Genomic DNA, 21,151 nt, shown 5'->3' on the forward strand with positions numbered 1-21,151 from the left:
TCGGAAACGAAGCGAGCTATGGCAAAATGTTAAGAGACGTTTTTTGTAGAGAATTATGTTTCCTACAATTTATGTTCTATGATATTTTTTGATCAGAAGCGTAGTTTTCGAGATATATCGAGATATTTAAAAGTTCCGAAGCCGCACCAACATAATAGAGATACAGAAACACCGTGGCCCCTTTCTTTGAGATAACTCTGCACTATTGCGACCTGCAAATGCCACTTCCAGCTCAGCTGTGCAGAAGAAGAACAACAAGAAGAAGAAATATCTCGAAATATGTCCATCACGACCCTTCCCTTGAGATAAATCTGCAAGTATCTCGGAAACGAAGCGAGCTATGGCAAAATGTTAAGAGACCTTTTTTGTAGAGAATAATGTTTCCTACAATTTACGTTCTATGATATTTTTTGATCAGAAGCGTAGTTTTCGAGATATATCGAGATATTTAAAAGTTCCGAAGCCGCACCAACATAATAGAGATACAGAAACACCGTGGCCCCTTTCTTTGAGATAACTCTGCACTATTGCGACCTGCAAATGCCACTTCCAGCTCAGCTGTGCAGAAGAAGAACAACAAGAAGAAGAAATATCTCGAAATATGTCGGTCAGGCCCCTTCCCTTGAGATAAATCTGCAAATATCTCGGAAACGAAGCGAGCTATGGCAAAATGTTAAGAGACCGTTTTTGTAGAGAATTAAGTTTCCTACTTTTTATGTTCTATGATATTTTTTGATCAGAAGCGTAGTTTTCGAGATATATCGAGATATTTAAAAGTTCCGAAGCCGCACCAACATAATAGAGATACAGAAACACCGTGGCCCCTTTCTTTGAGATAACTCTGCACTATTGCGAGCTGCAAATGCCACTTCCAGCTTAGCTGTGCAGAGGAAGAACAACAAGAAGAAGAAATATCTCGAAATATGTCCGTCAGGCCCCTTCCCTTGAGATAAATCTGCAAATATCTCGGAAACGAAGCGAGCTATGGCAAAATGTTAAGAGACCTTTTTGTAGAGAATTAAGTTTCCTACTTTTTATGTTCTATGATATTTCTTGATCAGACGCGTAGTTTTCGAGATATATCGAGATATTTAAAAGTTCCGAAGCCGCACCAACATAATAGAGATACAGAAACACCGTGGCCCCTTTCTTTGAGATAACTCTGCACTAGTGCGAGCCGCAAATGCCACTTCCAGCTTAGCTGTGCAGAAGAAGAACAACAAGAAGAAGAAATATCCCGAAATATGTCCGACAGGCCCCTTCCCTTGAGATAAATCTGCAAATATCTCGGAAACGAAGCGAGCTATGGCAAAATGTTAAGAGACCTTTTTTGTAGAGAATGATGTTTCCTATAATTTACGTTCTATGATATTTTTTGATCAGAAGCGTAGTTTTCGAGATATATCGAGATATTTAAAAGTTCCGAAGCCGCACCAACATAATAGAGATACAGAAACACCGTGGCCCCTTTCTTTGAGATAACTCTGCACTAGTGCGAGCCGCAAATGCCACTTCCAGCTTAGCTGTGCAGAAGAAGAGCAACAAGAAGAAGAAATATCTCGAAATATGTCCGACAGGCCCCTTCCCTTGAGATAAATCTGCAAATATCTCGGAAACGAAGCGAGCTATGGCGAAATGTTAAGAGACCTTTTTTGTAGAGAATTAAGTTTCCTACTTTTTATCTTCTATGATATTTTTTGATCAGATGCGTAGTTCTCGAGATATATCAAGATATTTAAAAGTTCCGAAGCCGCACCAACATAATAGAGATACAGAAACACCGTGGCCCCTTTCTTTGAGATAACTCTGCACTATTGCGCGCTGCAAATGCCACTTCCAGCTTAGCTGTGCAGAAGAAGAACAACAAGAAGAAGAGATATCTCGAAATATGTCCGTCAGGCCCCTTCCCTTGAGATATATCTGCAAATATCTCGGAAACGAAGCGAGCTATGGCAAAATGTTAAGATACCTTTTTTGTAGAGAATTATGTTTCCTATAATTTATGTTCTATGATATTTTTTGATCAGATGCGTAGTTCTCGAGATATATCGAGATATTTAAAAGTTCCGAAGCCGCACCAACATAATAGAGATACAGAAACACCGTGGCCCCTTTCTTTGAGATAACTCTGCACTAGTGCGAGCCGCAAATGCCACTTCCAGCTTAGCTGTGCAGAAGAGGAACAACAAGAAGAAGAAATATCTCGAAATATGTCCGTCAGGCCCCTTCCCTTGAAATAAATCTGCAAATATCTCGGAAACGAAGCGAGCTATGGCAAAATGTTAAGAGACCTTTTTTGTAGAGAATTAAGTTTCCTACTTTTTACGTTCTATGATATTTTTCGATCAGAGGCGTAGTTCTCGAGATATATCAAGATATTTAAAAGTTCCGAAGCCGCACCAACATAATAGAGATACAGAAACACCGTGGCCCCTTTCTTTGAGATAACTCTGCACTATTGCGAGCTGCAAATGCCACTTCCAGCTTAGCTGTGCAGAGGAAGAACAACAAGAAGAAGAAATATCTCGAAATATGTCCGTCAGGCCAGTTCCTTTGAGCTGAATCTGCAAATATCTCGGAAACGAAGCGAGCTATGGCAAAATGTTAAGAGACGTTTTTTGTAGAGAATTATGTTTCCTACAATTTATGTTCTATGATATTTTTTGATCAGAAGCATAGTTTTCGAGATATATCGAGATATTTAAAAGTTCCGAAGCCGCACCAACATAATAGAGATACAGAAACACCGTGGCCCCTTTCTTTGAGATAACTCTGCACTATTGCGACCTGCAAATGCCACTTCCAGCTCAGCTGTGCAGAAGAAGAACAACAAGAAGAAGAAGTATCTCGAAATATGTCCGTCAGGCCCCTTCCCTTGAAATAAATCTGCAAATATCTCGGAAACGAAGCGAGCTATGGCAAAATGTTAACAGACCTTTTTTGTAGAGAATTAAGTTTCCTACTTTTCATGTTCTATGATATTTTTCGATCAGAGGCGTAGTTCTCGAGATATATCAAGATATTTAAAAGTTCCGAAGCCGCACCAACATAATAGAGATACAGAAACACCGTGGCCCCTTTCTTTGAGATAACTCTGCACTATTGCGAGCTGTAAATGCCACCTCCAGCTTAGCTGTGCAGAAGAAGAACAACAAGAAGAAGAAATATCTCGAAATATGTCCGTCAGGCCCCTTCCCTTGAGATAAATCTGCAAATATCTCGGAAACGAATCGAGCTATGGCAAAATGTTAAGAGACCTTTTTTGTAGAGAATTAAGTTTCCTACTTTTTATGTTCTATGATATTTTTTGATCAGATGCGTAGTTCTCGAGATATATCCAGATATTTAAAAGTTCCGAAGCGGCACCAACATAATAGAGATACAGAAACACCGTGGCCCCTTTCTTTGAGGTAACTCTGCACTATTGCGAGCTGCAAATGCCACTTCCAGCTTAGCTGTGCAGAAGAAGAACAACAAGAAGAAGAAATATCTGGAAATATGTCCGTCAGGCCCCTTCCCTTGAGATAAATCTGCAACTATCTCGGAAACCAAGCGAGCTATGGCAAAATGTTAAGAGACCTTTTTTGTAGAGAATTAAGTTTCCTACTTTTCATGTTCTATGATATTTTTTGATCAGATGCGTAGTTCTCGAGATATATCAAGATATTTAAAAGTTCCGAAGCCGCACCAACATAATAGAGATACAGAAACACTGTGGCCCCTTTCTTTGAGATCACTCTGCACTATTGCGAGCTGCAAATGCCACTTCCAGCTTAGCTGTGCAGAAGAAGAACAACAAGAACAAGAAATATCTCGAAATATGTCCGTCAGGCCCCTTCCCTTGAGATAAATCTGCAAATATCTCGGAAACGAAGCGAGCTATGGCAAAATGTTAAGAGACGTTTTTTGTAGAGAATTATATTTCCTACAATTTATGTTCTATGATATTTTTTGATCAGAAGCGTAGTTCTCGAGATAGATCAAGATACTTAAAAGTTCCGAAGCCGCACCAAACATAATAGAGATACAGAAACACCGTGGCCCCTCTCTTTGAGATAACTCTGCACTATTGCGAGCTGCAAATGCCACTTCCAGCTTAGCTGTGCAGAAGAAGAACAACAAGAAGAAGAAATATCTCGAAATATGTCCGTCAGGCCCCTTCCCTTGAGATAAATCTGCAAATATCTCGGAAACGAAGCGAGCTATGGCAAAATGTTAAGAGACCTTTTTTGTAGATAATTAAGTTTCCTACTTTTTATGTTCTATGATATTTTTTGATCAGATGCGTAGTTCTCGAGATATATCAAGATATTTAAAAGTTCCGAAGCCGCACCAACATAATAGAGATACAGAATCACCGTGGCCCCTTTCTTTGCGATAACTCTGCACTATTGCGAGCTGCAAATGCCACTTCCAGCTTAGCTGTGCAGAAGAAGAACAACAAGAAGAAGAAATATCTCGGAATATGTCCGTCAGGCCCCTTCCCTTGAGCTAAATCTGCAAATATCTCGGAAACGAAGCGAGCTACGGCAAAATGTTAAGAGACCTTTTTTGTAGAAAATTAGGTTTCCTACTTTTTATGTTCTATGATATTTTTTGATCAGATGCGTAGTTCTCGAGATATATCAAGATATTTAAAAGTTCCGAAGCCGCACCAACATAATAGAGATACAGAATCACCGTGGCCCCTTTCTTTGCGATAACTCTGCACTATTGCGAGCTGCAAATGCCACTTCCAGCTTAGCTGTGCAGAAGAAGAACAACAAGAAGAAGAAATATCTCGAAATATGTCCGTCAGGCCACTTCCCTTGAGATAAATCTGCAAATATCTCGGAAACGAAGCGAGCTATGGCAAAATGTTAAGAGACGTTTTTTGTAGAGAATTATATTTCCTACAATTTATGTTCTATGATATTTTTTGATCAGAAGCGTAGTTCTCGAGATAGATCAAGATACTTAAAAGTTCCGAAGCCGCACCAAACATAATAGAGATACAGAAACACCGTGGCCCCTCTCTTTGAGATAACTCTGCACTATTGCGAGCTGCAAATGCCACTTCCAGCTTAGCTGTGCAGAAGAAGAACAACAAGAAGAAGAAATATCTCGAAATATGTCCGTCAGGCCCCTCCCCTTGAGATAAATCTGCAAATATCTCGGAAACGAAGCGAGCTATGGCAAAATGTTAAGAGACCTTTTTTGTAGAGAATTAAGTTTCCTACTTTTTATGTTCGATGATATTTTTTGATCAGATGCGTAGTTCTCGAGATATATCAAGATATTTAAAAGTTCCGAAGCTGCACCAACATAATAGAGGTACAGAAACACCGTGGCCCCTTTCTTTGAGATAACTCTGCACTATTGCGAGCTGTAAATGCCACTTCCAGCTTAGCTGTGCAGAAGAAGAACAACAAGAAGAAGAAATATCTCGAAATATGTCCGTCAGGCCCCTTCCCTTGAGATATATCTGCAAATATCTCGGAAACGAAGCGAGCTATGGCAAAATGTTAAGAGACCTTTTTTGTAGAGAATTATGTTTCCTACTTTTTATGTTCTATGATATTTTTTGATCAGATGCGTAGTTCTCGAGATATATCAAGATATTTAAAAGTTCCGAAGCCGCACCAACATAATAGAGATACAGAAACACCGTGGCCCCTTTCTTTGAGATAACTCTGCACTATTGCGAGCTGCAAATGCCACTTCCAGCTTAGCTGTGCAGAGGAAGAACAACAAGAAGAAGAAATATCTCGAAATATGTCCGTCAGGCCAGTTCCTTTGAGCTGAATCTGCAAATATCTCGGAAACGAAGCGAGCTATGGCAAAATGTTAAGAGACGTTTTTTGTAGAGAATTATGTTTCCTACAATTTATGTTCTATGATATTTTTTGATCAGAAGCGTAGTTTTCGAGATATATCGAGATATTTAAAAGTTCCGAAGCCGCACCAACATAATAGGGATACAGAAACACCGTGGCCCCTTTCTTTGAGATAACTCTGCACTAGTGCGAGCCGCAAATGCCACTTCCAGCTTAGCTGTGCAGAAGAAGAACAACAAGAAGAAGAAATATCTCGAAATATGTCCGTCAGGCCACTTCCCTTGAGATAAATCTGCAAATATCTCGGAAACGAAGCGAGCTATGGCAAAATGTTAAGAGACGTTTTTTGTAGAGAATTATTTTTCCTACAATTTATGTTCTATGATATTTTTTGATCAGAAGCGTAGTTCTCGAGATAGATCAAGATACTTAAAAGTTCCGAAGCCGCACCAAACATAATAGAGATACAGAAACACCGTGGCCCCTCTCTTTGAGGTAACTCTGCACTATTGCGAGCTGCAAATGCCACTTCCAGCTTAGCTGTGCAGAAGAAGAACAACAAGAAGAAGAAATATCTCGAAATATGTCCATCAGGACCCTTCCCTTGAGATAAATCTGCAAATATCTCGGAAACGAAGCGAGCTATGGCAAAATGTTAAGAGACCTTTTTTGTAGAGAATTATGTTTCCTACTTTTTATGTTCGATGATATTTTTTGATCAGATGCGTAGTTCTCGAGATATATCAAGATATTTAAAAGTTCCGAAGCTGCACCAACATAATAGAGGTACAGAAACACCGTGGCCTCTTTCTTTGAGATAACTCTGCACTATTGCGAGCTGCAAATGCCACTTCGAGCTTAGCTGTGCAGAAGAAGAACAACAAGAAGAAGAAATATCTCGAAATATGTCCGTCAGACCCCTTCCCTTGAGATGAATCTGCAAATATCTCGGAAACGAAGCGAGCTATGGCAAAATGTTGAGAGACCTTTTTTGTAGAGAATAATATTTCCTACAATTTACGTTCTATGATATTTTTTGATCAGAAGCGTAGTTTTCGAGATATATCGAGATATTTAAAAGTTCCGAAGCCGCACCAACATAATAGAGATACAGAAACACCGTGGCCCCTCTCTTTGAGATAACTCTGCACTATTGCGAGCTGCAAATGCCACTTCCAGCTTAGCTGTGCAGAAGAAGAACAACAAGAAGAAGAAATATCTCGAAATATGTCCGTCAGGCCCCTTCCCTTGAGATAAATCTGCAAATATCTCGGAAACCAAGCGAGCTATGGCAAAATGTTAAGAGACCTTTTTTGTAGATAATTAAGTTTCCTACAATTTATGTTCTATGATATTTTTTGATCAGAAGCGTAGTTTTCGAGATATATCGAGATATTTAAAAGTTCCGAAGCCGCACCAACATAATAGAGATACAGAAACACCGTGGCCCCTTTCTTTGGGATAACTCTGCACTATTGCGAGCTGCAAATGCCACTTCCAGCTTAGCTGTGCAGAAGAAGAACAACAAGAAGAAGAAATATCTCGAAATATGTCCGTCAGGCCACTTCCCTTGAGATAAATCTGCAAATATCTCGGAAACGAAGCGAGCTATGGCAAAATGTTAAGAGACCTTTTTTGTAGAGAATTAAGTTCCCTACTTTTTATGTTCGATGATATTTTTTGATCAGATGCGTAGTTCTCGAGATATATCAAGATATTTAAAAGTTCCGAAGCTGCACCAACATAATAGAGGTACAGAAACACCGTGGCCTCTTTCTTTGAGATAACTCTGCACTATTGCGAGCTGCAAATGCCACTTCGAGCTTAGCTGTGCAGAAGAAGAACAACAAGAAGAAGAAATATCTCGAAATATGTCCGTTAGGCCCCTTCCCTTGAGATAAATCTGCAAATATCTCGGAAACGAAGCGAGCTATGGCAAAATGTTAAGAGACCTTTTTTGTAGAGAATTAAGTTTCCTACTTTTTATGTTCTATGATATTTTTTGATCAGAAGCGTAGTTTTCGAGATATATCGAGATATTTAAAAGTTCCGAAGCCGCACCAACATAATAAAGATACAGAAACACCGTGGCCCCTTTCTTTGAGATAACTCTGCACTAGTGCGAGCCGCAAATGCCACTTCCAGCTTAGCTGTGCAGAAGAAGAACAACAAGAAGAAGAAATATCTCGAAATATGTCCGTCAGGCCCCTTCCCTTGAGATATATCTGCAAATATTTCGGAAACGAAGCGAGCTATGGCAAAATGTTAAGAGACCTTTTTTGTAGAGAATTATGTTTCCTACAATTTATGTTCTATGATATTTTTTGATCAGAAGCGTAGTTTTCGAGATATATCGAGATATTTAAAAGTTCCGAAGCCGCACCAACATAATAGAGATACAGAAACACCGTGGCCCCTTTCTTTGAGATAACGCTGCACTAGTGCGAGCCGCAAATGCCACTTCCAGCTTAGCTGTGCAGAAGAAGAACAACAAGAAGAAGAAATATCTCGAAATATGTCCGTCAGGCCCCTTCCCTTGAGATAAATCTGCAAATATCTCGGAAACGAAGCGAGCTATGGCAAAATGTTAAGAGACCTTTCTTGTAGAGAATTAAGTTTCCTACAATTTATGTTCTATGATATTTTTTGATCAGATGCGTAGTTCTCGAGATATATCAAGATATTTAAAAGTTCCGAAGCCGCACCAACAGAATAGAGATACAGAAACACCGTGGCTCCATTCTTTGAGATAACTCTGCACTATTGCGAGCTGGAAATGCCCCTTCCAGTTTAGCTGTGCAGAAGAAGAACAACAAGAAGAAGAAATATCTCGAAATATGTCCGTTAGGCCCCTTCCCTTGAGATAAACCTGCAAATATCTCGGAAACGAAGCGAGCTATGGCAAAATGTTAAGAGACCTTTTTTGTAGAGAATTAAGTTTCCTACTTTTTATGTTCGATGATATTTTTTGATCAGATGCGTAGTTCTCGAGATATATCAAGATATTTAAAAGTTCCGAAGCCGCACCAACATAATAGAGATACAGAAACACCGTGGCCCCTTTCTTTGAGATAACTCTGCACTAGTGCGAGCCGCAAATGCCACTTCCAGCTTAGCTGTGCAGAAGAAGAGCAACAAGAAGAAGAAATATCTCGAAATATGTCCGTCAGGCCCCTTGCCTTGAGATAAATCTGCAAATATCTCGGAAACGATGCGAGCTATGGCAAAATGTTAAGAGACCTTTTTTGTAGAGAATTATGTTTCCTACTTTTTATGTTTTATGAAATTTTTTGATCAGACGCGTAGTTCTCGAGATATATCAAGATATTTAAAAGTTCCGAAGCCGCACCAACATAATAGAGATACAGAAACAACGTGGCCCCTTTCTTTGAGATAACGCTGCACTAGTGCGAGCCGCAAATGCCACTTCCAGCTTAGCTGTGCAGAAGAAGTACAACAAGAAGAAGAAATATCTCGAAATATGTCCGTCAGGCCCCTTCCAGTGAGATATATCTGCAAATATCTCGGAAACGAAGCGAGCTATGGCAAAATGTTAAGAGACCTTTTTTGTAGAGAATTATGTTTCCTACAATTTATGTTCTATGATATTTTTTGATCAGAAGCGTAGTTTTCGAGATATATCGAGATATTTAAAAGTTCCGAAGCCGCACCAACATAATAGAGATACAGAAACACCGTGGCCCCTTTCTTTGAGATAACTCTGCACTAGTGCGAGCCGCAAATGCCACTTCCAGCTTAGCTGTGCAGAAGAAGAACAACAAGAAGAAGAAATATCTCGAAATATGTCCGTCAGGCCCCTTCCCTTGAGATATATCTGCAAATATTTCGGAAACGAAGCGAGCTATGGCAAAATGTTAAGAGACCTTTTTTGTAGAGAATTATGTTTCCTACAATTTATGTTCTATGATATTTTTTGATCAGAAGCGTAGTTTTCGAGATATATCGAGATATTTAAAAGTTCCGAAGCCGCACCAACATAATAGAGATACAGAAACACCGTGGCCCCTTTCTTTGAGATAACGCTGCACTAGTGCGAGCCGCAAATGCCACTTCCAGCTTAGCTGTGCAGAAGAAGAACAACAAGAAGAAGAAATATCTCGAAATATGTCCGTCAGGCCCCTTCCCTTGAGATAAATCTGCAAATATCTCGGAAACGAAGCGAGCTATGGCAAAATGTTAAGAGACGTTTTTTGTAGAGAATTATATTTCCTACAATTTATGTTCTATGATATTTTTTGATCAGAAGCGTAGTTCTCGAGATAGATCAAGATACTTAAAAGTTCCGAAGCCGCACCAAACATAATAGAGATACAGAAACACCGTGGCCCCTCTCTTTGAGATAACTCTGCACTATTGCGAGCTGCAAATGCCACTTCCAGCTTAGCTGTGCAGAAGAAGAACAACAAGAAGAAGAAATATCTCGAAATATGTCCATCAGGACCCTTCCCTTGAGATAAATCTGCAAATATCTCGGAAACGAAGCGAGCTATGGCAAAATGTTAAGAGACCTTTTTTGTAGAGAATTATGTTTCCTACTTTTTATGTTCGATGATATTTTTTGATCAGATGCGTAGTTCTCGAGATATATCAAGATATTTAAAAGTTCCGAAGCTGCACCAACATAATAGAGGTACAGAAACACCGTGGCCTCTTTCTTTGAGATAACTCTGCACTATTGCGAGCTGCAAATGCCACTTCGAGCTTAGCTGTGCAGAAGAAGAACAACAAGGAGAAGAAATATCTCGAAATATGTCCGTCAGACCCCTTCCCTTGAGATGAATCTGCAAATATCTCGGAAACGAAGCGAGCTATGGCAAAATGTTGAGAGACCTTTTTTGTAGAGAATAATATTTCCTACAATTTGCGTTCTATGATATTTTTTGATCAGAAGCGTAGTTTTCGAGATATATCGAGATATTTAAAAGTTCCGAAGCCGCACCAACATAATAGAGATACAGAAACACCGTGGCCCCTCTCTTTGAGATAACTCTGCACTATTGCGAGCTGCAAATGCCACTTCCAGCTTAGCTGTGCAGAAGAAGAACAACAAGAAGAAGAAATATCTCGAAATATGTCCGTTAGGCCCCTTCCCTTGAGATAAATCTGCAAATATCTCGGAAACGAAGCGAGCTATGGCAAAATGTTAAGACACCTTTTTTGTAGAGAATTAAGTTTCCTACTTTTTATGTTCTATGATATTTTTTGATCAGAAGCGTGGTTTTCGAGATATATCGAGATATTTAAAAGTTCCGAAGCCGCACCAACATAATAAAGATACAGAAACACCGTGGCCCCTTTCTTTGAGATAACTCTGCACTAGTGCGAGCCGCAAATGCCACTTCCAGCTTAGCTGTGCAGAAGAAGAACAACAAGAAGAAGAAATATCTCGAAATATGTCCGTCAGGCCCCTTCCCTTGAGATATATCTGCAAATATTTCGGAAACGAAGCGAGCTATGGCAAAATGTTAAGAGACCTTTTTTGTAGAGAATTATGTTTCCTACAATTTATGTTCTATGATATTTTTTGATCAGAAGCGTAGTTTTCGAGATATATCGAGATATTTAAAAGTTCCGAAGCCGCACCAACATAATAGAGATACAGAAACACCGTGGCCCCTTTCTTTGAGATAACGCTGCACTAGTGCGAGCCGCAAATGCCACTTCCAGCTTAGCTGTGCAGAAGAAGAACAACAAGAAGAAGAAATATCTCGAAATATGTCCGTCAGGCCCCTTCCCTTGAGATAAATCTGCAAATATCTCGGAAACGAAGCGAGCTATGGCAAAATGTTAAGAGACCTTTTTTGTAGAGAATTAAGTTTCCTACAATTTATGTTCTATGATATTTTTTGATCAGATGCGTAGTTCTCGAGATATATCAAGATATCTAAAAGTTCCGAAGCCGCACCAACAGAATAGAGATACAGAAACACCGTGGCTCCATTCTTTGAGATAACTCTGCACTATTGCGAGCTGGAAATGCCACTTCCAGTTTAGCTGTGCAGAAGAAGAACAACAAGAAGAAGAAATATCTCGAAATATGGTCGTTAGGCCCCTTCCCTTGAGATAAACCTGCAAATATCTCGGAAACGAAGCGAGCTATGGCAAAATGTTAAGAGACCTTTTTTGTAGAGAATTAAGTTTCCTACTTTTTATGTTGTATGATATTTTTTGATCAGATGCGTAGTTCTCGAGATATATCAAGATATTTAAAAGTTCCGAAGCCGCACCAACATAATAGAGATACAGAAACACCGTGGCCCCTTTCTTTGAGATAACTCTGCACTAGTGCGAGCCGCCAATGCCACTTCCAGCTTAGCTGTGCAGAAGAAGAGCAACAAGAAGAAGAAATATCTCGAAATATGTCCGTCAGGCCCCTTGCCTTGAGATAAATCTGCAAATATCTCGGAAACGAAGCGAGCTATGGCAAAATGTTAAGAGACCTTTTTTGTAGAGAATTATGTTTCCTACTTTTTATGTTCTATGATATTTTTTGATCAGACGCGTAGTTCTCGAGATATATCAAGATATTTAAAAGTTCCGAAGCCGCACCAACATAATAGAGATACAGAAACACCGTGGCCCCTTTCTTTGAGATAACTCTGCACTATTGCGAGCTGCAAATGCCACTTCCAGCTTAGCTGTGCAGAAGAAGAACAACAAGAAGAAGAAATATCTCGAAATATGTCCGTCAGGCCCCTCCCCTTGAGATAAATCTGCAAATATCTCGGAAACGAAGCGAGCTATGGCAAAATGTTAAGAGACCTTTTTTGTAGAGAATTAAGTTTCCTACTTTTTATGTTCGATGATATTTTTTGATCAGATGCGTAGTTCTCGAGATATATCAAGATATTTAAAAGTTCCGAAGCTGCACCAACATAATAGAGGTACAGAAACACCGTGGCCCCTTTCTTTGAGATAACTCTGCACTATTGCGAGCTGTAAATGCCACTTCCAGCTTAGCTGTGCAGAAGAAGAACAACAAGAAGAAGAAATATCTCGAAATATGTCCGTCAGGCCCCTTCCCTTGAGATATATCTGCAAATATCTCGGAAACGAAGCGAGCTATGGCAAAATGTTAAGAGACCTTTTTTGTAGAGAATTATGTTTCCTACAATTTATGTTCTATGATCTTTTTTGATCAGAAGCGTAGTTTTCGAGATATATCGAGATATTTAAAAGTTCCGAAGCCGCACCAACATAATAGAGATACAGAAACACCGTGGCCCCTTTCTTTGAGATAACTCTGCACTAGTGCGAGCCGCAAATGCCACTTCCAGCTTAGCTGTGCAGAAGAAGAACAACAAGAAGAAGAAATATCTCGAAATATGTCCGTCAGGCCCCTTGCCTTGAGATAAATCTGCAAATATCTCGGAAACGAAGCGAGCTATGGCAAAATCTTAAGAGACCTTTTTTGTAGAGAATTAAGTTTCCTACTTTTTATGTTCTATGATATTTTTTGATCAGATGCGTAGTTCTCGAGATATATCAAGATATTTAAAAGTTCCGAAGCCGCACCAACATAATAGAGATACAGAAACACCGTGGCCCCTTTCTTTGAGATAACTCTGCACTATTGCGAGCTGCAAATGCCACTTCCAGCTTAGCTGTGCAGAGGAAGAACAACAAGAAGAAGAAATATCTCGAAATATGTCCGTCAGGCCAGTTCCTTTGAGCTGAATCTGCAAATATCTCGGAAACGAAGCGAGCTATGGCAAAATGTTAAGAGACGTTTTTTGTAGAGAATTATGTTTCCTACAATTTATGTTCTATGATATTTTTTGATCAGAAGCGTAGTTTTCGAGATATATCGAGATATTTAAAAGTTCCGAAGCCGCACCAACATAATAGGGATACAGAAACACCGTGGCCCCTTTCTTTGAGATAACTCTGCACTAGTGCGAGCCGCAAATGCCACTTCCAGCTTAGCTGTGCAGAAGAAGAACAACAAGAAGAAGAAATATCTCGAAATATGTCCGTCAGGCCACTTCCCTTGAGATAAATCTGCAAATATCTCGGAAACGAAGCGAGCTATGGCAAAATGTTAAGAGACGTTTTTTGTAGAGAATTATATTTCCTACAATTTATGTTCTATGATATTTTTTGATCAGAAGCGTAGTTCTCGAGATAGATCAAGATACTTAAAAGTTCCGAAGCCGCACCAAACATAATAGAGATACAGAAACACCGTGGCCCCTCTCTTTGAGGTAACTCTGCACTATTGCGAGCTGCAAATGCCACTTCCAGCTTAGCTGTGCAGAAGAAGAACAACAAGAAGAAGAAATATCTCGAAATATGTCCGTCAGGCCCCTTCCCTTGAGATAAATCTGCAAATATCTCGGAAACGAAGAGAGCTATGGCAAAATGTTAAGAGACCTTTTTTGTAGAGAATTAAGTTTCCTACAATTTATGTTCTATGATATTTTTTGATCAGAAGCGTAGTTTTCGAGATATATCGAGATATTTAAAAGTTCGGAAGCCGCACCAACATAATAGAGATACAGAAACACCGTGGCCCCTTTCTTTGAGATAACTTTGCACTATTGCGAGCTGTAAATGCCACTTTCAGCTTAGCTGTGCAGAAGAAGAACAACAAGAAGAAGAAATATCTCGAAATATGTCCGTCAGGCCCCTTCCCTTGAGATAAACCTGCAAATATCTCGGAAACGAAGCGAGCTATGGCAAAATGTTAAGAGACCTTTTTTGTAGAGAATTAAGTTTCCTACTTTTTATGTTGTATGATATTTTTTGATCAGATGCGTAGTTCTCGAGATATATCAAGATATTTAAAAGTTCCGAAGCCGCACCAACATAATAGAGATACAGAAACACCGTGGCCCCTTTCTTTGAGATAACTCTGCACTAGTGCGAGCCGCCAATGCCACTACCAGCTTAGCTGTGCAGAAGAAGAGCAACAAGAAGAAGAAATATCTCGAAATATGTCCGTCAGGCCCCTTGCCTTGAGATAAATCTGCAAATATCTCGGAAACGAAGCGAGCTATGGCAAAATGTTAAGAGACCTTTTTTGTAGAGAATTATGTTTCCTACTTTTTATGTTCTATGATATTTTTTGATCAGACGCGTAGTTCTCGAGATATATCAAGATATTTAAAAGTTCCGAAGCCGCACCAACATAATAGAGATACAGAAACACCGTGGCCCCTTTCTTTGAGATAACTCTGCACTATTGCGAGCTGCAAATGCCACTTCCAGCTTAGCTGTGCAGAAGAAGAACAACAAGAAGAAGAAATATCTCGAAATATGTCCGTCAGGCCCCTTCCCTTGAGATAAATCTGCAAATATCTCGGAAACGAAGAGAGCTATGGCAAAATGTTAAGAGACCTTTTTTGTAGAGAATTAAGTTTCCTACAATTTATGTTCTATGATATTTTTTGATCAGAAGCGTAGTTTTCGAGATATATCGAGATATTTAAAAGTTCCGAAGCCGCACCAACATAATAGAGATACAGAAACACCGTGGCCCCTTTCTTTGAGATAACTTTGCACTATTGCGAGCTGTAAATGCCACTTTCAGCTTAGCTGTGCAGAAGAAGAACAACAAGAAGAAGAAATATCTCGAAATATGTCCGTCAGGCCCCTTCCCTTGAGATATATCTGCAAATATCTCGGAAACGAAGCGAGCTATGGCAAAATGTTAAGAGACCTTTTTTGTAGAGAATTATGTTTCCTACAATTTATGTGCTATGATATTTTTTGATCAGATGCGTAGTTCTCGAGATATATCAAGATATTTAAAAGTTCCGAAGCCGCACCAACATAATAGAGATACAGAAACACCGTGGCCCCTTTCTTTGAGATAACTCTGCACTAGTGCGAGCCGCAAATGCCACTTCCAGCTTAGCTGTGCAGAAGAAGAACAACAAGAAGAAGAAATATCTCGAAATATGTCCGTTAGGCCCCTTCCCTTGAGATAAACCTGCAAATATCTCGGAAACGAAGCGAGCTATGGCAAAATGTTAAGAGACCTTTTTTGTAGAGAATTAAGTTTCCTACTTTTTATGTTCTATGATATTTTTTGATCAGATGCGTAGTTCTCGAGATATATCAAGATATTTAAAAGTTCCGAAGCCGCACCAACATAATAGAGATACAGAAACACCGTGGCCCCTTTCTTTGAGATAACTCTGCACTATTGCGAGCTGCAAATGCCACTTCCAGCTTAGCTGTGCAGAAGAAGAACAACAAGAAGAAGAAATATCTCGAAATATGTCCGTCAGGCCCCTTCCCTTGAGATAAATCTGCAAATATCTCGGAAACGAAGAGAGCTATGGCAAAATGTTAAGAGACCTTTTTTGTAGAGAATTAAGTTTCCTACAATTTATGTTCTATGATATTTTTTGATCAGAAGCGTAGTTTTCGAGATATATCGAGATATTTAAAAGTTCGGAAGCCGCACCAACATAATAGAGATACAGAAACACCGTGGCCCCTTTCTTTGAGATAACTTTGCACTATTGCGAGCTGTAAATGCCACTTTCAGCTTAGCTGTGCAGAAGAAGAACAACAAGAAGAAGAAATATCTCGAAATATGTCCGTCAGGCCCCTTCCCTTGAGATATATCTGCAAATATTTCGGAAACGAAGCGAGCTATGGCAAAATGTTAAGAGACCTTTTTTGTAGAGAATGATGTTTCCTACAATTTATGCTCTATTATATTTTTTGATCAGAAGCGTAGTTTTCGAGATATATCGAGATATTTAAAAGTTCCGAAGCCGCACCAACATAATAGAGATACAGAAACACCGTGGCCCCTTTCTTTGAGATAACGCTGCACTAGTGCGAGCCGCAAATGCCACATCCAGCTTAGCTGTGCAGAAGAAGAACAACAAGAAGAAGAAATATCTCGAAATATGTCCGTCAGGCCCCTTCCCTTGAGATAAATCTGCAAATATCTCGGAAACGAAGCGAGCTATGGCAAAATGTTAAGAGACCTTTTTTGTAGAGAATTAAGTTTCCTACTTATTATGTTCTATGATATTTTTTGATCAGATGCGTAGTTCTCGAGATATATCAAGATATTTAAAAGTTCCGAAGCCGCACCAAGAGAATAGAGATACAGAAACACCGTGGCTCCATTCTTTGAGATAACTCTGCACTATTGCGAGCTGGAAATGCCACTTCCAGTTTAGCTGTGCAGAAGAAGAACAACAAGAAGAAGAAATATCTCGAAATATGTCCGTTAGGCCCCTTCCCTTGAGATAAACCTGCAAATATCTCGGAAACGAAGCGAGCTATGGCAAAATGTTAAGAGACCTTTTTTGTAGAGAATTAAGTTTCCTACTTTTTATGTTGTATGATATTTTTTGATCAGAAGCGTAGTTTTCGAGATATATCGAGATATTTAAAAGTTCCGAAGCCGCACCAACATAATAGAGATACAGAAACACCGTGGCCCCTTTCTTTGAGATAACTTTGCACTATTGCGAGCTGTAAATGCCACTTTCAGCTTAGCTGTGCAGAAGAAGAACAACAAGAAGAAGAAATATCTCGAAATATGTCCGTCAGGCCCCTTCCCTTGAGATATATCTGCAAATATCTCGGAAACGAAGCGAGCTATGGCAAAATGTTAAGAGACCTTTTTTGTAGAGAATTATGTTTCCTACAATTTATGTTCTATGATATTTTTTGATCAGATGCGTAGTTCTCGAGATATATCAAGATATTTAAAAGTTCCGAAGCCGCACCAACATAATAGAGATACAGAAACACCGTGGCCCCTTTCTTTGAGATAACTCTGCACTAGTGCGAGCCGCAAATGCCACTTCCAGCTTAGCTGTGCAGAAGAAGAACAACAAGAAGAAGAAATATCTCGAAATATGTCCGTTAGGCCCCTTCCCTTGAGATAAACCTGCAAATATCTCGGAAACGAAGCGAGCTATGGCAAAATGTTAAGAGACCTTTTTTGTAGAGAATTAAGTTTCCTACTTTTTATGTTCTATGATATTTTTTGATCAGATGCGTAGTTCTCGAGATATATCAAGATATTTAAAAGTTCCGAAGCCGCACCAACATAATAGAGATACAGAAACACCGTGGCCCCTTTCTTTGAGATAACTCTGCACTATTGCGAGCTGCAAATGCCACTTCCAGCTTAGCTGTGCAGAAGAGGAACAACAAGAAGAAGAAATATCTCGAAATATGTCCGTCAGGCCCCTTCCCTTGAGATAAATCTGCAAATATCTCGGAAACGAAGAGAGCTATGGCAAAATGTTAAGAGACCTTTTTTGTAGAGAATTAAGTTTCCTACAATTTATGTTCTATGATATTTTTTGATCAGAAGCGTAGTTTTCGAGATATATCGAGATATATAAAAGTTCGGAAGCCGCACCAACATAATAGAGATACAGAAACACCGTGGCCCCTTTCTTTGAGATAACTTTGCACTATTGCGAGCTGTAAATGCCACTTTCAGCTTAGCTGTGCAGAAGAAGAACAACAAGAAGAAGAAATATCTCGAAATATGTCCGTCAGGCCCCTTCCCTTGAGATATATCTGCAAATATTTCGGAAACGAAGCGAGCTATGGCAAAATGTTAAGAGACCTTTTTTGTAGAGAATGATGTTTCCTACAATTTATGTTCTATGATATTTTTTGATCAGAAGCGTAGTTTTCGAGATATATCGAGATATTTAAAAGTTCCGAAGCCGCACCAACATAATAGAGATACAGAAACACCGTGGCCCCTTTCTTTGAGATAACGCTGCACTAGTGCGAGCCGCAAATGCCACATCCAGCTTAGCTGTGCAGAAGAAGAACAACAAGAAGAAGAAATATCTCGAAATATGTCCGTCAGGCCCCTTCCCTTGAGATAAATCTGCAAATATCTCGGAAACGAAGCGAGCTATGGCAAAATGTTAAGAGACCTTTTTTGTAGAGAATTAAGTTTCCTACTTATTATGTTCTATGATATTTTTTGATCAGATGCGTAGTTCTCGAGATATATCAAGATATTTAAAAGTTCCGAAGCCGCACCAAGAGAATAGAGATACAGAAACACCGTGGCTCCATTCTTTGAGATAACTCTGCACTATTGCGAGCTGGAAATGCCACTTCCAGTTTAGCTGTGCAGAAGAAGAACAACAAGAAGAAGAAATATCTCGAAATATGTCCGTTAGGCCCCTTCCCTTGAGATAAACCTGCAAATATCTCGGAAACGAAGCGAGCTATGGCAAAATGTTAAGAGACCTTTTTTGTAGAGAATTAAGTTTCCTACTTTTTATGTTGTATGATATTTTTTGATCAGAAGCGTAGTTTTCGAGATATATCGAGATATTTAAAAGTTCCGAAGCCGCACCAACATAATAGAGATACAGAAACACCGTGGCCCCTTTCTTTGAGATAACTTTGCACTATTGCGAGCTGTAAATGCCACTTTCAGCTTAGCTGTGCAGAAGAAGAACAACAAGAAGAAGAAATATCTCGAAATATGTCCGTCAGGCCCCTTCCCTTGAGATATATCTGCAAATATCTCGGAAACGAAGCGAGCTATGGCAAAATGTTAAGAGACCTTTTTTGTAGAGAATTATGTTTCCTACAATTTATGTTCTATGATATTTTTTGATCAGATGCGTAGTTCTCGAGATATATCAAGATATTTAAAAGTTCCGAAGCCGCACCAACATAATAGAGATACAGAAACACCGTGGCCCCTTTCTTTGAGATAACTCTGCACTAGTGCGAGCCGCAAATGCCACTTCCAGCTTAGCTGTGCAGAAGAAGAACAACAAGAAGAAGAAATATCTCGAAATATGTCCGTTAGGCCCCTTCCCTTGAGATAAACCTGCAAATATCTCGGAAACGAAGCGAGCTATGGCAAAATGTTAAGAGACCTTTTTTGTAGAGAATTAAGTTTCCTACAATTTATGTTCTATGATATTTTTTGATCAGAAGCGTAGTTTTCGAGATATATCGAGATATATAAAAGTTCGGAAGCCGCACCAACATAATAGAGATACAGAAACACCGTGGCCCCTTTCTTTGAGATAACTTTGCACTATTGCGAGCTGTAAATGCCACTTTCAGCTTAGCTGTGCAGAAGAAGAACAACAAGAAGAAGAAATATCTCGAAATATGTCCGTCAGGCCCCTTCCCTTGAGATATATCTGCAAATATTTCGGAAACGAAGCGAGCTATGGCAAAATGTTAAGAGACCTTTTTTGTAGAGAATGATGTTTCCTACAATTTATGTTCTATGATATTTTTTGATCAGAAGCGTAGTTTTCGAGATATATCGAGATATTTAAAAGTTCCGAAGCCGCACCAACATAATAGAGATACAGAAACACCGTGGCCCCTTTCTTTGAGATAACGCTGCACTAGTGCGAGCCGCAAATGCCACTTCCAGCTTAGCTGTGCAGAAGAAGTACAACAAGAAGAAGAAATATCTCGAAATATGTCCGTCAGGCCCCTTCCAGTGAGATATATCTGCAAATATCTCGGAAACGAAGCGAGCTATGGCAAAATGTTAAGAGACCTTTTTTGTAGAGAATTATGTTTCCTACTTTTTATGTTCTATGATATTTTTTGATCAGATGCGCAGTTCTCGAGATATATCAAGATATTTAAAAGTTCCGAAGCCGCACCAACATAATAGAGATACAGAAACACAGTGGCCCCTTTCTTTGAGATAACTCTGCACTATTGCGAGCTGCAAATGCCACTTCCAGGTTAGCTGTGCAGAAGAAGAACAACAAGAAGAAGAAATATCTCGAAATATGTCCGTCAGGCCCTTTCCCTTCAGATAAATCTGCAAATATCTCGGAAACGAAGCGAGCTATGGCAAAATGCTGAGAGACCTTTTTTGTAGAGAATTATGTTTCCTACAATTTATGTTCTATGATATTTTTTGATCAGAAGCGTAGTTTTCGAGATATATCGAGATATTTAAAAGTTCCGAAGCCGCACCAACATAATAGAGATACAGAAACACCGTGGCCCCTTTCTTTGAGATAACTCTGCACTAGTGCGAGCCGCAAATGCCACTTCCAGGTTAGCTGTGCAGAAGAAGAACAACAAGAAGAAGAAATATCTCGAAATATGTCCGTCAGGACCCTTCCCTTGAGATAAATCTGCAAATATCTCGGAAACGAAGAGAGCGATGGCAAAATGTTGAGAGCCCTTTTTTGTAGAGAATTAAGTTTCCTACTTTTTATGTTCTATGATATTTTTTGATCAGATGCGCAGTTCTCGAGATATATCAAGATATTTAAAAGTTCCGAAGCCGCACCAACATAATAGAGATACAGAAACACCGTGGCCCCTTTCTTTGAGATAACTCTGCACTATTGCGAGCTGCA

This window comes from Osmia lignaria, unplaced genomic scaffold (assembly GCF_051020975.1).
Source record: "Osmia lignaria lignaria isolate PbOS001 unplaced genomic scaffold, iyOsmLign1 scaffold0002, whole genome shotgun sequence".
NCBI classification, from domain to species: Eukaryota; Metazoa; Arthropoda; class Insecta; order Hymenoptera; family Megachilidae; genus Osmia; species Osmia lignaria.